Source organism: Agelaius tricolor, unplaced genomic scaffold, assembly GCF_023055355.1.
Source record: "Agelaius tricolor isolate 1412-34295 unplaced genomic scaffold, bAgeTri1.0.p SCAF_2, whole genome shotgun sequence".
NCBI classification, from domain to species: domain Eukaryota; kingdom Metazoa; phylum Chordata; class Aves; order Passeriformes; family Icteridae; genus Agelaius; species Agelaius tricolor.
This window is the reverse complement of record NW_027269262.1, coordinates 18,387,479-18,403,312: the sequence shown is the minus strand read 5'-3', so window position 1 is coordinate 18,403,312 and position 15,834 is coordinate 18,387,479. Positions and strand designations below refer to the sequence as shown.

At 34.5% G+C, this 15,834-nt stretch overlaps 1 protein-coding gene across 5 annotated transcripts in view; it reads right to left on the bottom strand.

The window, feature by feature from the left end:
• The window catches only part of CDH12 (cadherin 12), a 638,327-nt gene that overhangs the window by 283,516 nt on the left and 338,977 nt on the right, over nucleotides 1–15,834 (bottom strand). The window contains exon 1 of one of the 5 annotated variants that reach the window (XM_071453746.1): nucleotides 11,410–11,639. The exons of the other annotated variants lie outside the window; for them this stretch is intronic. The gene's annotated coding sequence lies outside the window, so the exon portion shown is untranslated. Of the gene's footprint in view, nucleotides 1–11,409; nucleotides 11,640–15,834 lie in introns of those variants that run through there. 5 annotated transcript variants of the gene reach the window in all.

The window sequence follows — 15,834 nt, the reverse complement described above, 5'->3', positions numbered from 1 at the left end:
GCAAATTAAGAATCATAATTTTCCTCCAGCCCAAATGCATGTATATATCTTATCTGACTATACAGCTTCCTATGAATAATATGTATGTGGAAATTTTTCTAGTATTACTGGAAGTGGTGACTGAAAGTCTGAGCCTGTAATCATTACCTTGAATGATTGCAAACAAATGGAAGCAGAAAACAAAAATAGAGCTGTTATCTCTTCAGTAGTCAAACAAGAAATAACTAAGAGTTCATCAATGAAATTAGGAGATATTCATTAATATTCACATAAAATGCATAAATTAGTTTTTAAAAGTCACAGGTATATAGAACCAAAGTAATTATTCTCAAAGTTACTTAATACACTGTGGAAAACATGCACTGAAGTAATCTCTTTAAAAATCCAAATATCAAATCTCCACTGGCATCCCTATACTGTTAGGCTTCAATAAGAGAAACCTGCAAAAAAAGGTAAATTATCCCTAGTAGATAAAAGATCAGAAGAAAGTTTTTATTCAAACAAAACATATCTGATTCTGCAGAGTTCTCTTTTGATTTAAAATTGAAGTATAAATTTTCTTCTGCTGCCTGTCCTGCTACAGAGGTAGCACCATTTAACTACCAAGATGATAAACTGTTATTCTATCTTGAACTCTGAATTTATTAGTTGTGCTAAAGTACAGAATGCCAAATGTTTATTTACGGTCAACAAAGTTTTGCCCTACATTTTTACAGTTAGATGTCTTTTAAAACATGAGATCCTTAATTCACAGTCAAAGAATAAACACAAAGGAAAGTCATGGTGCTATTTTTCTACTCAGTTTCCTTTAATCATAATTTCTAATTAAGCACTGAAACCTCCAGACAGCATATTCAACTTATGAAAATCATATGTATTTTGCAATATTTTGTAACACATAGGAGTTGTTTCAAGAGAACTTCATTTTTCATTTATCATATACTATTCAACACATTGTATTTATTGAAATGGCTTGCCTACAGCTACTTTGACCAACAGGGTACAAATGTCATTAAAAATTTAAATATACCACAGGCTAAACTACTGAAGACATGAACTCTTGCAGACTCATGAGCTTTCTGGGAATTTTTGAAATTTAAGAAAATAATAGAAAGTTTAATATAAGCACAATATATGGCAGAGTCTTGAAAATTTCTATTCTTCCACAGAAAGCCAGAGATAAATGCTGTCTACCAGCCATGAAAACACATGCACGTTGTTATACCCAGGGAGGACTGGCTACAGAAATCAAACTGCATGCATGCAAAGTGTTTTGAACCTGAAAAGTGTATCAGGGAAAACATGATCTATTATCTATATTTAGTAGGGAAATTAAAATAATATTGAGGTGTCCTTGATTTGTTGTTCTTAATTGTCTTTGCTCACACCCTTCCATATGTATGGTTAAGTATGAGTCACAGTGCCCTAGAGAAGAGACAGAATCACAATACTTCTAGAAAAATGTTATCTTTCTGTGCTATCAAGGTTGGGGCACAGATGGAAAAAAATTGACTATCAAGACCTCAAACAGTAATTTCTTCATGTCACCACTCCAGCACAAGAAATACCATAAAAAAGGTAGTTTCCTGCATTCCTTTTTATGGGACTAAGTTCCCAATCATAAAACTAGTAATTATGAAAATATCTACTCCGCATTCTCAGGCAACCAAATCTACCAGCACTGGAAACTCAATTATATAATATATTAATATTACATACATTAAATTTCATAAGATGTACTTGGCTGAACAGAGTAACTAAATTAAAATTTGATTTATAATTAAAAACTTATCAATCATTTCAAGAACATTAACATGATCAATGTTATATATATGCTACTCTAGTGCCTCCAGAAATTGTAGAGCAAGTTGTCAGACAGTGTTAGTCATCAGTTCTGTGCAGCAGGCAAGGTTTGTGGCAATGCAGAGAGCATTTAGAATGGATCAGCCATAGCACAATGAATTATTGGATTAATGGTATGTGTACTACACTACAGATATATGTAGAAAAGTGTAAATATATGGAGAAGAACTAAATTTCAAAATTACAGAAATCTCAAGTTTCTGACAGGTCTCTATCCTTTGTAAGCTGCACATGATCATCAAGGAGATATGCAGGGAAGAAATGTCAAGAGAAACAAAGATGCTAGGAGAAAGAGATCAGACACATTTTATAACAGCATGTGCATGATTACTTATCCCCTAGGTCAGAATAGGGCTACATGTACTTTCCACAGAGTTAAAAAGTATGGTGATTCTGAAATATGAATCATTATTTCTCTTATGATGACTAAAAAATGCTGCTATAATAGGTTGATGTATTTAGAAATTACTCATTTGGTATGGTTAGGGTGGTAAAGTTCAGATAATCATGCAGAGTTTATGAACAGATTATCTGCACTACAAAGAATTTATTTCTTTCACTGTCAATTCTAATTTAATAATTTATAAGCAGAGGTATGTGTGCCTGATTGAGCAAAACATTTTGTAAATTTGGAGATAATCTGAAAAGTTACTCACTTATCAAAGAAGTGACTTATTGGATAAAAGCCAGGGTTCACAACACCTTGTCCATATAATTTCATGCAAATAAATATATTCAACTTTATCAAGACCTGTTAGATTGGAATTAAACCATGTGATCAAGTACTTCTTTACCACAAGATTCCCAAATAGAAACCATTTCTGTAAGATCAAGTTCCTTACACTCTGCTTCTCATGGAAGGACCAGTGATATTAAATATTAACAACTACCTTTATTAAAACTCTGCCATTTTCATGACATAAAACTTGAGGAATTTTGATTTGCACTTAAATTCAGATATTTTTCAAAATATGTTTATACACTTACAAAACTAACCAACTGATTATAGACTAGAAATACTCTAAAGACTAAAATCCTAGGGGTTGTTTTTCTGGTTTCTGTTTTGAAAGAAATAAAATGTATTCTCCATTGAAAAATATTTACTTCAGCAACCCCTTCACCTGGAATTTGGCTTAGGCTTCTGAAAATTTGAGATACACCTGTTGAACAGTTTCACTCAGCAGTTCCTTTCCAGCTCCACACACAGGATGTCTCAGCACTAGGCTGTTTCTCACACATAATTGCATGTTCTTTGTGACATAATTGGAGAGCTGTGGGGTGAGGCAGCAGGAGGGGACTCCAAGCCTTCCAGTGTATGACATCAAGGTACAAGTCCCATATGCTCATTTATATTAAGGCACTGAAGTCTCCTGAAGAAGATAATTTTCTGGTATTTCTAGGGGCAGAAATAAAGCAATCAGTGCAGAAACTTGAGTTGCTATCCATGGGATTTAAGTGCAGCTGGACAGTAGAAACATGAGAGCATTTTCTGGTAGATCTGTCTGCTTCCTTTCCATTCCTTCCACAATGTTGTTGCAATATTCTCCTCTTCACATCAACGTTTACTGCATTTCATGTGCCTTTCTTTTTAATTAGGATGATTATATTATTTCCCCATTATATTACTATAAAGCATGAGGCCAAAGTTCAAGACATCCTTCTTGGATAAAAATGTGTATGTTTTTATTTGACATACCCCAGTGAGTATGGGGCATTTCACTACCTAAGAGCTTTTGAGAATGAGAGACATTATCTAGGTCTATCAATAGATATTTATCTGTCCATTCCTCATTTTCTGATAGCATTTACATGCCCTGTAATCTGGAGGGAATTAATGTTTTATCAGTATCTCAGTATTCTTATGAAGTGAAAAATAAAATTCCCCTTTCCAACACAGAATATAAAATAAACTTATTTTTTCTCATGGATTGGAGAGTTGAACTCATTTTTTTTTAATCCCAGACTAAGTCTTGTCTCCGGTTAAGCAATTATAAAAACAGCTGGGAAATATAAAAGTGTTTTCTTCTGAACTAAAAAGAGTAACCCACTATTTTTTTTTATGAACACATATAAGGTGGGTCATTTTCTTGAAAAAAAATCTAGAATAAAACCCAGGCTTCTAATTGTAACACCAATAAAGAGGAAACTGGTGTACCCTGGGTTTAGTGCTGGGATTATTTGATACAAGATTGGTATAGGATGACAAAGGAAAAAATGAAAGTAAATAAAGGAAGAGAAACCCAAAATTCATCTGTTTGGAAGCAGGAGTAAGAAACAAGAGGATGGTTCAGTCTAAAAAAATTTTAATGTGAACATTGATAGTAAAAATGGCTATGTGTAATGCTTTCATTTGTATTTGTCTTGGCCTAATGAGGGGAAAATTCAGACTCTTAAGTGTAAAGACTGTTAAAGGACGTTAACCAGAAAAAAACCACAAATTAAGAAATCCTTAAATAAAATTATACTACTCAGCAAATAGACATTTATTTGTATGGTTTTATAGGAAGTGAAAACTTTGGAAAATATTTCGAAAAGGACATGGGAAACAAAGTGTATATTTAAAATAATACTATTCTGTAAGCCAATCAAAATGAAAGTCAATTTAGTGAATAGAAACACACATTTCTAAAATCCAAATGCGTGAAAATATTGCATTCAAAAACGTAAATAGGCAGCAAGTTTATTTTAAATAATAAGATTATTTAAATAATAAAATTAAATAAAATATTTAATTTAAAAATATATTTTAGACTTTTTGTTCCAGTGGAACTATAAAAAACTTGGTTTGGATATTGTCTTTACATTTCAAACACTTTTTCTTTTTATACTGCAAAATAGTGATTTTTCCAAATATGGAAGATTAGTCTAAACTCCAAAATCCAGCTGAATTTCTTCCATCCATGTATTCATTAGTATAAGATTCTACAAGTCATGTCAGTCCGTCAAGTCTAAAGCACTGTTAACAGCTATCCCATCCATAGAAACAGTTTAAAATAAAAGTAGTGTTATTTTTTTCCCCAATCAAAAGTACAATTGATTAATATTATCTAAATATTCCAAAGGAATGCATTGAATTATATCCCCTATGTTGAACTTCTTCAAAACCACCAGTTGAGAAAATTTTTCAGCTTCTCTTAACACTATATTCTAGGTAGTTATAATATGTTACAGAATATTACATTTAAAGATTTAACTTGAATGTTTCTTGTTTTAGACTTTCCTTTCATTAATAGCTGATAATCAAAAAGTGACATTGGAGAAATTTCTTGAGGGGGAATTTTCCCTGCTAATTCCCAAACTTCTCTAAGCAGAAATAAATTAAAATGGAATTAGAAAATCATTCTACTGATATTGCAACATTTGAGTACTTTTTTTTTTTTTTATTGTGGCATTTATCGTGGATACCCAGACCAAAAAAAAAGTAGCAAAAAGCAGCTTCAGAAACAAATTATCACCAATGAAACACTTTGGATACAAACAAAGAAACAGACTTTGGACAATGCTGGATTTCATTATAATCTATCCTTTCAGAATGTGTCTGGAGAAGCAATACTACAAGATACTGCTAGGGGGGTCTTTATTGTTTTTTAGCTCTATTACCTGTTTTTTTTACATACTAATCTATGGTTGCAGCAAGAAAAAGTAAAAATACATTGTTCAGTAAAATTAAAATAATGCTTAGAAATGCTTAGGGATATTTCTTAAACCAAAAGATTGAAAAAAGGTATTTTAAATAAGCTGATACATCAAAATTGCTGTATTTTACAGCGCTTACATTCTAAATAATAATGAATTAACTTTGAGGAAATCTTGGCAAAAGAATTACTTGACAAAGAAGTTATTAATTACAAAAATGGCTTGTAAATGGTTTGTGTTTTATGAATTCATGTTTTGTGACTAGACATGCACTGGAAATTATAGTGGTAAGATTGGTTCCATATCAACATGATACGGAAACAAAACATTGAAACAAAACTCGTGTTAATTTGTATATGACAGGGAGGATTTTTTGTGGTTTTTTAATTAAAAGACAATCTTTTTTGTCCAAATCACAGCTAGCAGTGTATTGAATGGAATGAGATCTATATATTCCTCATCTTGCCTATGCAGTGCAGAAGAAGAATTAATACTCACATTCAGCTATATTTGAGCAGAGAGAACTAACAAGAATACATTTTCCTTTCCTGGGCATACAGTTGTCATCATGTAAGAGTCAAAGTCCTTATGAAGGGAAGGGGAAGTATACTAACTCCCTCCAAAAGTTTTGCCCATGATGCTTCTCAGGATATTTGCTGCTAAAAACTTCAAGCCAAGACATACAGCAGGTGAGATGTTTCCTTTGAGTGACTAATAAATTTGCCTTATCCTCATGTTTTCTCCATAGCACATGATAAAAGGTTTCCCATGTTGGACTGTTGTAAGTAAGTTGGACCTTGTAAGAAGGTAAGTTACTTTGATGATTTCAGCTGAGGTAGAATCAATTATCTTCATAGTAGCCAGTATGGGATTATGTCTCGGATTTGTGCTGAAAATGGCACTGATAACATGGGGATGTTTATTTCTTGCTGAGCTGTGCTTGCTCAGCATAAAGGTCTGTTCTGCTTCTGACTGCCTCAACAGTGAGGAGGCTGGGGGTGAACAAGGAACTGGCAGGAGAGAGAGTCAGGAGAGATGACCCCAGCTGACCAATGGGACATTCCGCCCATGGCATCACACTCAGGATTTTATGTCTGGGGAAGAAGAAGGAAGCAGAGGATTTTCAGAGTGATGCCATTTGTCTTTCAAGTCCCTGTTACATGTGATGGAGGTCTGCTCTCCTGGAGATGGATGAACACCTGCCTGCACATGGTAAGTGGAGAACGAATTGGGAAGTGGTAAATGAGTTCCTAGCTTTGGTACGCTTGTGTGCACAACTTTTGCTTTTCCTTTTAAACTGTCTTTACCCCAGTCCAAGAGTTTTCTCACTTCTACCCATCTCATTCCCATCCTCAGCCTGACTGGGGAGAGTGAGCCAGTGCATGTGCAGGGCTTGGCTGCTGGCTGGATTTAAACCACAGCCCTTACACATGAGGGTGCAGATAATCTCTGGTTACTAGCAAGCACATCTCAGTGCTCACTAGATTCCAGTGGTTGCCTGAGAAACCCTGAGTTTCTTTTACACCTGGGGCACTTAAAAAGAGATCTCATTATATCCCATTATTGTATTGGGCAACAAAATGCCAAGAACACTTCAAATACAGTACCAGTAATGAATAAAACACAATGTAGAGAGTAGTTTGAATTCCAACTGTTTTACATAATTCTTGTAGGACTAACCATAAATAATCTGACTGCTTTTAAAAAATTGCTTTACTTATTGTCTTTTCTATTTCAATCCTAATTATTTCCTGAGTTATTTAGAAAGTTTGTTTGTTTTAAATATAGTATTTGAGAAAAAAAAAATTCAGTCTACATCCTGAAGAAAATAAAATGGCCAGCACTGTTATACATCCTCAGATGAAACAAAGTGGAAAGAAACTACATTCAGTACTGAATCCTGGTCACTCTTGAATGACTTCAAACCATTTCAAACATTAACATTAAAAAGAAAAAACTTATAAAAAGAACACACTCCTTCCTAAACAATAACTTGGTTTAAATCCATGCAAGAAGTTTGAAACAGGTTAATCATGTTTAAATGTTTGGTTTGCCTTCACTGCAGGAGCCAAGGAAAAGAAGTGAAGTAGCACAGTCAGAGGATGCATTCCCTGATGATATTGGACAGAGATTTCCATTACAGAGACACACAGGAGAAATAAGAATCTTTTTGAATCATGGAAATTTTGAAGGGGAAAAATAGAAGGAAAAATTAAATTCAATGTTCAAATATATTCAGTGGTTTGACTATTCCTATTAAATAAATAGCACTATAGATAACATCCAATGAATAAATTGTGGTAAAAATATGTAGTGATTTCCTATGCACTACTAATCAAGACTAAGAACACCTTAAGCATGCAAATACGCCCTCTTCTCTTAAAATTTCCAAGCAGTCTTTTAAAACCCACAGAGTTGTGAATAGTAGAACAGAGTTGTTAGAACTGCCAGAAAGTGTCTCCTATCTGAGAAATCAGAGGACTAGCTGCTTTCTGAAGAGAAATCTGAATGTGTTTCAATGTTTTTCTTCCTAATCTCATATAGTAAGTAATGTTTTAAAAAACATTACTTACTATATGAGATTAGGAAGAAAAACATTTTCAAATGAGAAGTAAACATTGCCAAAAATTTAAAAAGGGGTCAATGGTCACGTCAATCGTCAGAGTGGTACGTCCTTTTATGTTGCAAACATTGGCTTGACTGCAGTGAAAGCATTATAGCTGTTATACTCAATATACAGACCTGAACCCTATCAGTCAGAATGAGGTCTTTAATGTAGGTATAATTTTGTTTATTTTGCAAATCTGTCTTGGACTGCACACTATTGATTGCAGCCAGCTGATCTGCAAGCTTGGATAATGAGGTCTGTGCAACTAAACCAATCCTCCTTAAGAAATACAGGAGTGGAAAACCCAACCCCTATATATCTGCATTACAGGAATCTGATTTATAACCTGGCAAATCAAGTCTATTTTTGTTGAATGCAAGCAACTAGGAGTAGGGAAGTTCTGTCATATAACATTCCTGATATTTACTAGTTGGTGAATGCAAACGCAAATTTTTGCTTGGTGAGATGAATTAGTCACTTGAAAGTACTCACTTTCCAAATTGCCTTTCTGTCCTCAGTCTTATTATTTTAAAATGACTGCCTTTCATATACCAGTTTAAGACAATTTTTCATAGCTTAATGTGGCTTCTATCTAGACAGCAGTACATTATATAATGCAAACTTTACTATATATTCGAGAAAGAAAAGTGAGATACCCATTTATTTTTTTAAGACATCACTTCAAATTTTAAGTACTTGTCAGATTCAGTTTGCTAAGCTCAATATTTGCAAGTTTACTTTAGCAGAGAAACATAAAAGAATATTTGACATCCCAGTGCAAAGTAATCTTTGGTTTACACCTCATTTTCATCTGGTATTGATCAAGATAACTGAAACAATCTCATTTGATGCCAGAAGATAAACTGGCTAGGAGCTGGCTTCATCCTAGTATAACAGTAAAGAGGGAAGTACTGGATTCTGGACAGTTGTTCTTCCTCCTTTCATCCTCCACTCAATCTTTATTTTATTTGCAGATATGTGGTAGATAGAAACACTCTTGATAATTTTTTTGCAAGTTACACTCCAAGAGAAGATCTCTATTTCTCATACCTTTATTTTCTGAAATACTCCTATTTTCTTAATGCAATTTACTTTATTATCCTGATCTTACCCTCTATTTTGTTTTCCTTTAGTAGGATCATAATTTTCATACTGCCAGCACTGTTACTATTGCAGTTCAATGTAGTTCATGAAGAGCCACTGACATTTATCTCTTAATTGTTCTTCAGTTATAGCCTCTTTCATAGGTGTACTGTTAGGTGTTTTTCACACCTCCTCTTTCAAAAGTTTGAAATTTCTAGTAGGTTTGGTTTTTTTCTTATTTTGGGGTATGAATCATGTCAGTACAGATGTTGCTGTATATCACAATGCTGCATTTATATATAGTAAATTTTAGAAATACAAATGTGCCTGTCTTTTCTAATATGCTTTCATTCCTGGTTCTTATTCTCCACAATTTATTTTACTCCTCACAAGTCACATTAATCTAGAATTTATCCATTCTCATTGTCATTTACCCATTCTAATTGTCTTCTAAATATCCAAACCCCATTTTCTCAGCTTTTTGTCTTTTTCAGTTGCTACATTATTATGCATACAAGGTGTTAGTGCAGTTACCTGATTTGGGGATCTTAACTTCCCCTACCCCCTACAGCTAGGGTGTTCAGTTGGTTCAAAACTGATGAATTTCCATCATTCCATGGAGAATGATGAACATAGAGAAAAGAGCCTCCTAATGGATACCGAGAACAGTTACATTTACTGAAGAAAACACAAATTCTGGCACAGAAGTAAGGGATATTACAGTCCCCTATTCTATTTTTAATGCAAAAATTCCTTTTCTGAATTATAAGAATTTTCTCCCCAAATGCTGCTAGATTCTTGCCATGAGTGACTCCGTATGATGTGCTATTGTATTTTGAGCCACAAACTCCAGCATTTTGTCTTCAGCTTTGGCATGATAGCAAATGCTTCAAAAAGAATGAGACATGGAGCAAATATACAGCGTATTATTCCTTCTCACCTTACAAGAGCCAGAGGCACATGGCTAACAGATTTGAAGTTGCATCCAAAGCATTGTATTTAATCGACATCATGGGAACCATCTGCTATAAAATTTCCTTTCCCCTGCTTAATGATTGGATTTTTTTATTTTTATCATTTGCCTGATAACTTCACTAGGGGCCTCCTGCCTTTTTTTTTTTCTTTTTTCAAAGAGAATTACCAAATAATCAATTTACTTTTTTTCTTTTGTCTTGAATAACACATAAAGCATAAAAACAAGCTTGTAACTTCAGCCAGACAGAAACACGTCAAAAAAAGGTTAGGAGACAAACAAACGGTGCTCACATAAAGCACAGTCATATTATTATTCAATATACATATTTATATTCTTCACTATTTGACCAACATCACTTGCACTTGCTGTACAATAAGTTATTATCAGGGGCCATATTATTGCATACATGAATAAAAGAGTAAACTAAGATCCTGATACATTTACTACTACTTGTGAGAAAAAAACTCTTGCAAACAGAGTTTTACAAGTTACTTATGTTAGGTTCTGCAGTTTCTCTTTTTTTTTTCTCCTATTATTTACTTGAAAGAAGTTACCTGCATGATATCACATCACTATTTTAAATATAGATTCACAAAATGCAAAGAAAAGAATTAACAACTATTTCTGTTTATTATGAGAACTATCAATAAATAAAAAAAAAAGATAATTGCATAAAGGCAAAAAAATCCCAAAAACCTCATCAAGAAAACAAACCTGCTAAGTATAAATGACCAAAGTAGTGGTGAGGAGAATGGAGAAGAGATATCAGAATAATTTCAAAGTAAATTCTACCTTACTAGATTAACAGCATAGCACAGAGGAGGAAACAGACCCCATTTAAAAGAATTTTATTGCTTACATGCAAAATAATTTCTCTTCCGTCCATACAAAATTATCACAATCCCAAAACAAAAGCACCTTGAAGTTTGGCTCAGAAAGTCAAAAAAGAAGCTGTCCTCTCATCACTCTTTATTGAACTCTCGAGCCCAAATCTTGCATGCTATCAGGTTTCTAGTCACTCAGCAACCAATCTGTCATCTTTACTCCAGTTATAAAAAGTTTTATCACCTTCCCACCTTAAACTAAGGCTTTCTATCCTTTCACTATGCTTCTGTGCTGGGAAATAAACCAGGAGCTGCAGAAAACCCCTACATAACCCTCCAGTTTAAAACACTTACAACTTGTATAGCAAGTACTTTATGCCCAGTACAGCTGCTGGCAGAGAATTTGGCTCCGATCTTACCTCCCACGTCTCCTGTAGCTCAACGGCTTCCGCTGGGTAGTTGTTTATTTCTCTTTGCCTTTCATATCCCTGACCTTTTTTTCTAATGTGTTGAGCTGAGTTTGGAGTCACGGTGATGAATGAGATGTGATCATGAGAATCACAGTGAGGGTGCGATGTGCGGGGCTGCTTCGCGGGCAGCATAGTAGCAGGCGGAGGAGGGGGGAAGTGGAAATCTGACAGGTTTAGCTTGCTGACAGCCCATGTTTATAGACTCTGTAAAGAATACAGATGAGACAGAGGAAAGGCAGGGACGACAATGACATAATAAATCTTAGCCCCAGTGTTTTCAGTCCAAAAAAAGTAAAGAAATAAAATCAAGTTTGGGATGCTGTTAATGGTTAGGCTGCCACAGAACTGAAGCTCTTCACTTCATCTGCTTCTTTAGATGAGATTAATAGATACACTCCACTCCATTCCACTGTACAGTACTTCTGCCATCTGCACAGAAAATTGCAGCCCTCTTCCCCATTTGACCAAAAAATACTTTAGGTAATAAATGAGCGAGGCATTCTAGTTCCAATAAACAGTGTAACAGAGCTGCATAGATTTAAATAAATAAATAATTATATAAAGTGGCAGAATAAAAACCAGCCTCCATTCTGAAAGCAGCAGTCAGTTCCTCAGCTGCTTCAAACACTGTGTTGCTTGGCTTCAGTGAAGCCATGCCAGCTTCTATCAGGTGAGGTTCTTCTGGTTTTCACTTGTGAAAAATTCCAAGTAAATTCCAAACTGCTAAATAAAGTTTGCAAGATTTTATCAAATATGAAATTCTAAAATGTTTAGGACCTTTCCCCTCTCCAATGTCCCAGATATAGTAGAAGTTTCTTTCACTGTTTTGAATGCATTCATCAAGAATGACTTTTGTGATGCAACTGGATCTTTAATAGGTTACATCTTGCAGATAGACTTTTTCAGAGCTGTTCTTATTTCTCAAGTTGCACTTATTCTTATCCTACAAGAGCTACAAATTTTCACAATTTCCAGTTGTGAAGAAAAAAAAAAGCAAGAATGTAGGCTATCACTACAAAATATTTTCTTTCTTTTTTAACGGGTTATCACCAAGCAAAAAAAGACAGTCAAAGTAAGACTAGCCTTCTGTCCATAGTCTGGAAAAGACAATACTAATTTCCTTCTCAGAAGCTGTAAAGTCTGTATCCATCTTCATTCATCTGAGTACAGTGTTTGGAATGGAATATTTAATATTCATCTTGCAGCCTTTGGTAGATTACCATGTTGTTGAATGTACTAAAGAGAAGGCCTTTACACCTGAGTGAATTAACAGAAGAGATCAAAGAGCACATGAAGCACTTGAATTTAGGCAGAAGAACCACACTGGAAAACACTTGTGTTTTCCCCTCTGTCTTCCAATTGCAACATCTCCTTTCAGGCCAAGTATCATACTTTTAATAGCTTATTTGTTAACTGAAAGCTGTTTGTTACCTTTTTCAGCCTCCGAAATTATGTCTAATCCATATCCAGTCAGTTCAGCTACCCATCAGCATGTGCAAGTGCAATCAGCACAACCTTAGTCATGTACTGTGTGAAATATACACTATGAGTAGCACTGTTCCCAATAACCAGCCTTTAGAGCCAAGGCACTTTTGGTGGAACACAAGCTAAATTTATAAAAAATAAGATTAAGAAAAGGATCAGGTTTTCATGAAAATCACATTTCTTTGAGGCATGCAAAAAGCCAAGAATAATCACTAAAATATCACTAGTTTTTGAGAGAGAATGATTCTCTTCCTAAACTTGTGGGGAGACAAGGGTAAAGGGAAGAGGGAAGACTCCCATCTTAAGATCTCAAATTATTACATGCATCTCTCAATAGTCAGCAAAGAAGCAAAGTATTATTTTAATACATAACAGTTTTTTAACTTACAGAATTAAGCAAGTTTAAGCATTTTATCCAGTATCTCCAATAAAGACAAATGTAGAAATGCTGACTTCCAATTTCCCGATCTAATTCTGAAATGACGCTACATTATTCAAGCATTCTTTGTAACTGCTTGTCCCAAACCCCCAGCTGATGTATTAAGTGCTATATACTTATCAGCTCCATTTTATTTAGGCAGAATAATTTTATTTCTTCTAGTATCTCTAGATAAACTATGACAAAACAACAAAAAAGAAATCAACTACAAGAAATTATATTTTTTGTTATTGCTTCATTTGGCACACTTTTAAAATGCTCTCAGCTCTTCTCCTATGGAAATAAGGAGGATGTGAAAGACAAAATAGTTTATAAAAATTATAGAAATAATAATGTAAATATAATAAGTAAAAAAAACCCAAGCCAACAAACACCCACAATTAATCAATTTACCTCTCTGGTACTCACCAGAAAACCAACCTAGCATATAGTCTCTCTTCATACTACTGTCAATTATTACAGATATTTCATGGGAGTTGTAGTTCAATTTTTCATGTACATCTACAGTTGAAAATTGTCAAATTGATAAGCTAAAGCTCCCTGCTTTACTGGCTTCAGCTTTTTCACTGTTTCTCATAAGCAGATTAAAAAAAAATAAGACAGATTCTGTGATTAGTTTGGGGAAATGGGTAAGAAGGAAACCAAGGTTTTACAATTATCCCTGTGTAGTCATAATTCTTATCATCTGCTAACCTTTGACAATAATGGCCTTTAATACCCATGCCAGACCTTGCCCTGCTCTCCATTAGTCTCATCATTCTACACCTCAAAACAAAAAAGGTAGCTCACACAAAGAGATGAAAAGATGATTTTTTCTCCTGACAGGTAATAATTTTTAAAAGCATATGCATCTTCCTAACATTTTGAGAGTATAAAAAACCCCCTAACCTCTACAGTCAAGAATCCTTATGTTTTCTTCTTTGCTTTTCAAAAATTTCTCTCTGAGGGTGTAGCTGAACATCAAGAAAAAAAATCTGATAGAAAAATACATTGTCTTACCCACCCAAAGTCAAGCTGTCATCTCAGCTCAGGCTGTTGACATTCAGTGTGACATTCAGATGAAGACAAAATGAGTGAGACTGCTGCCTAATAGGGCTACCATCTATGGAACTGTTTCAACCCAAACCTGGAGACTAGTTCTATTTTTATGGCAAAAACCATAAAATTTTGATTCTTTCCAGACCACTGCCTAAACAAATCTCTCCTAGTCTATGTATGATGTTAAATTCTGACACTGTAAGTATTATTTATAAAGTCAGGGACTAGGAAGGATTTGAGGTTTATATGATGTGGTCATTCCACTTAAAAGTGGAGAAGAACAAAGAAGCCTACTTGAGTGATGATAGCCAACTAATATGTTCTTTTCTTAACAAAGAATTCTGTTCCTGTGTTATAAAACATCTGGAGTTTCCAAACAGCATATCTGTTACCAGATCATGCATGGATCTGTAGAATTATCTAATCTCTAAACAGGAGCTAAAAAGAGTATCCCAGCAAGCTGAACAGCACCTAAACAATTCAGTGAGATCTCAAATCGCACCCTTTTTTTCACAATGTCCTAATCTTTGGCAACACTGCAGAGCTAACACCAACAGTTTTTCTGTGAAAAATCTTCTAGCAGTGAAGAGCCCTTCCAGCAGAAAGGAACAGCCTGACCCCCAGAAGATACTCTGAGGGAGGAATAGAAGAGAAAAAGGGATCAGGTTGTGCATACCAGATTGCAAATGAATAAAGACATCCTCAAAAGGGGCTCAGAATTAAGTGGTTAACCAAAATGTGCACTAAGTCCCCTCATTCTAGTGTGAAGGCACATCAGGGGAAGAGCAAGAAGTGCATATCAGAATGTGCATCAACTTCCTAAGGCACTGTCACACACCAGTGAGAGAAGAGACCTCATTGCTCTTCTTTTTCAATCCCACATGAGGCAATGAGATTTGGTTATGGAGGAAGAGTTATCACACATAAAGCTTCAGAAAATGTTACTTGCATGAAACTGTGCTTACTCTCAATTTTAGTGGGTTTTTTTTTTTTCTTTTTCCTTAAGAGTATGGGAAAAATATTTTTGGACTAGTTGTAGTTTGGAAAAAAAGAAATCCTAGCCTTCCAACCTCATTTTCAGAGAGCAGACTAAATTCTCCCTTTTTTTTTACCTACTTAATTATACTTATAGAATATAGGTATATAAAAAAGGTATAGGAAATCTACCAGCTTCTGAAAGGTCAGACAAAAAGGAGCTTGTTGGGATGTTTACATACAGGCTGCTAAGATATGGCATTCCTCTTGGCGCAGTATTTGATATTGTTATGACCAAAAAGAAAAGCTGGGGTATGTAATTTATTTACAACTTTATTCGTTATGTTACCACAAATTACCAACTTTCATAGATGAAACAGAATCTGAACTCAGTGTGAAAAATAGTGCTGGAGCTGATTAAATCAGTTCAAAAAATA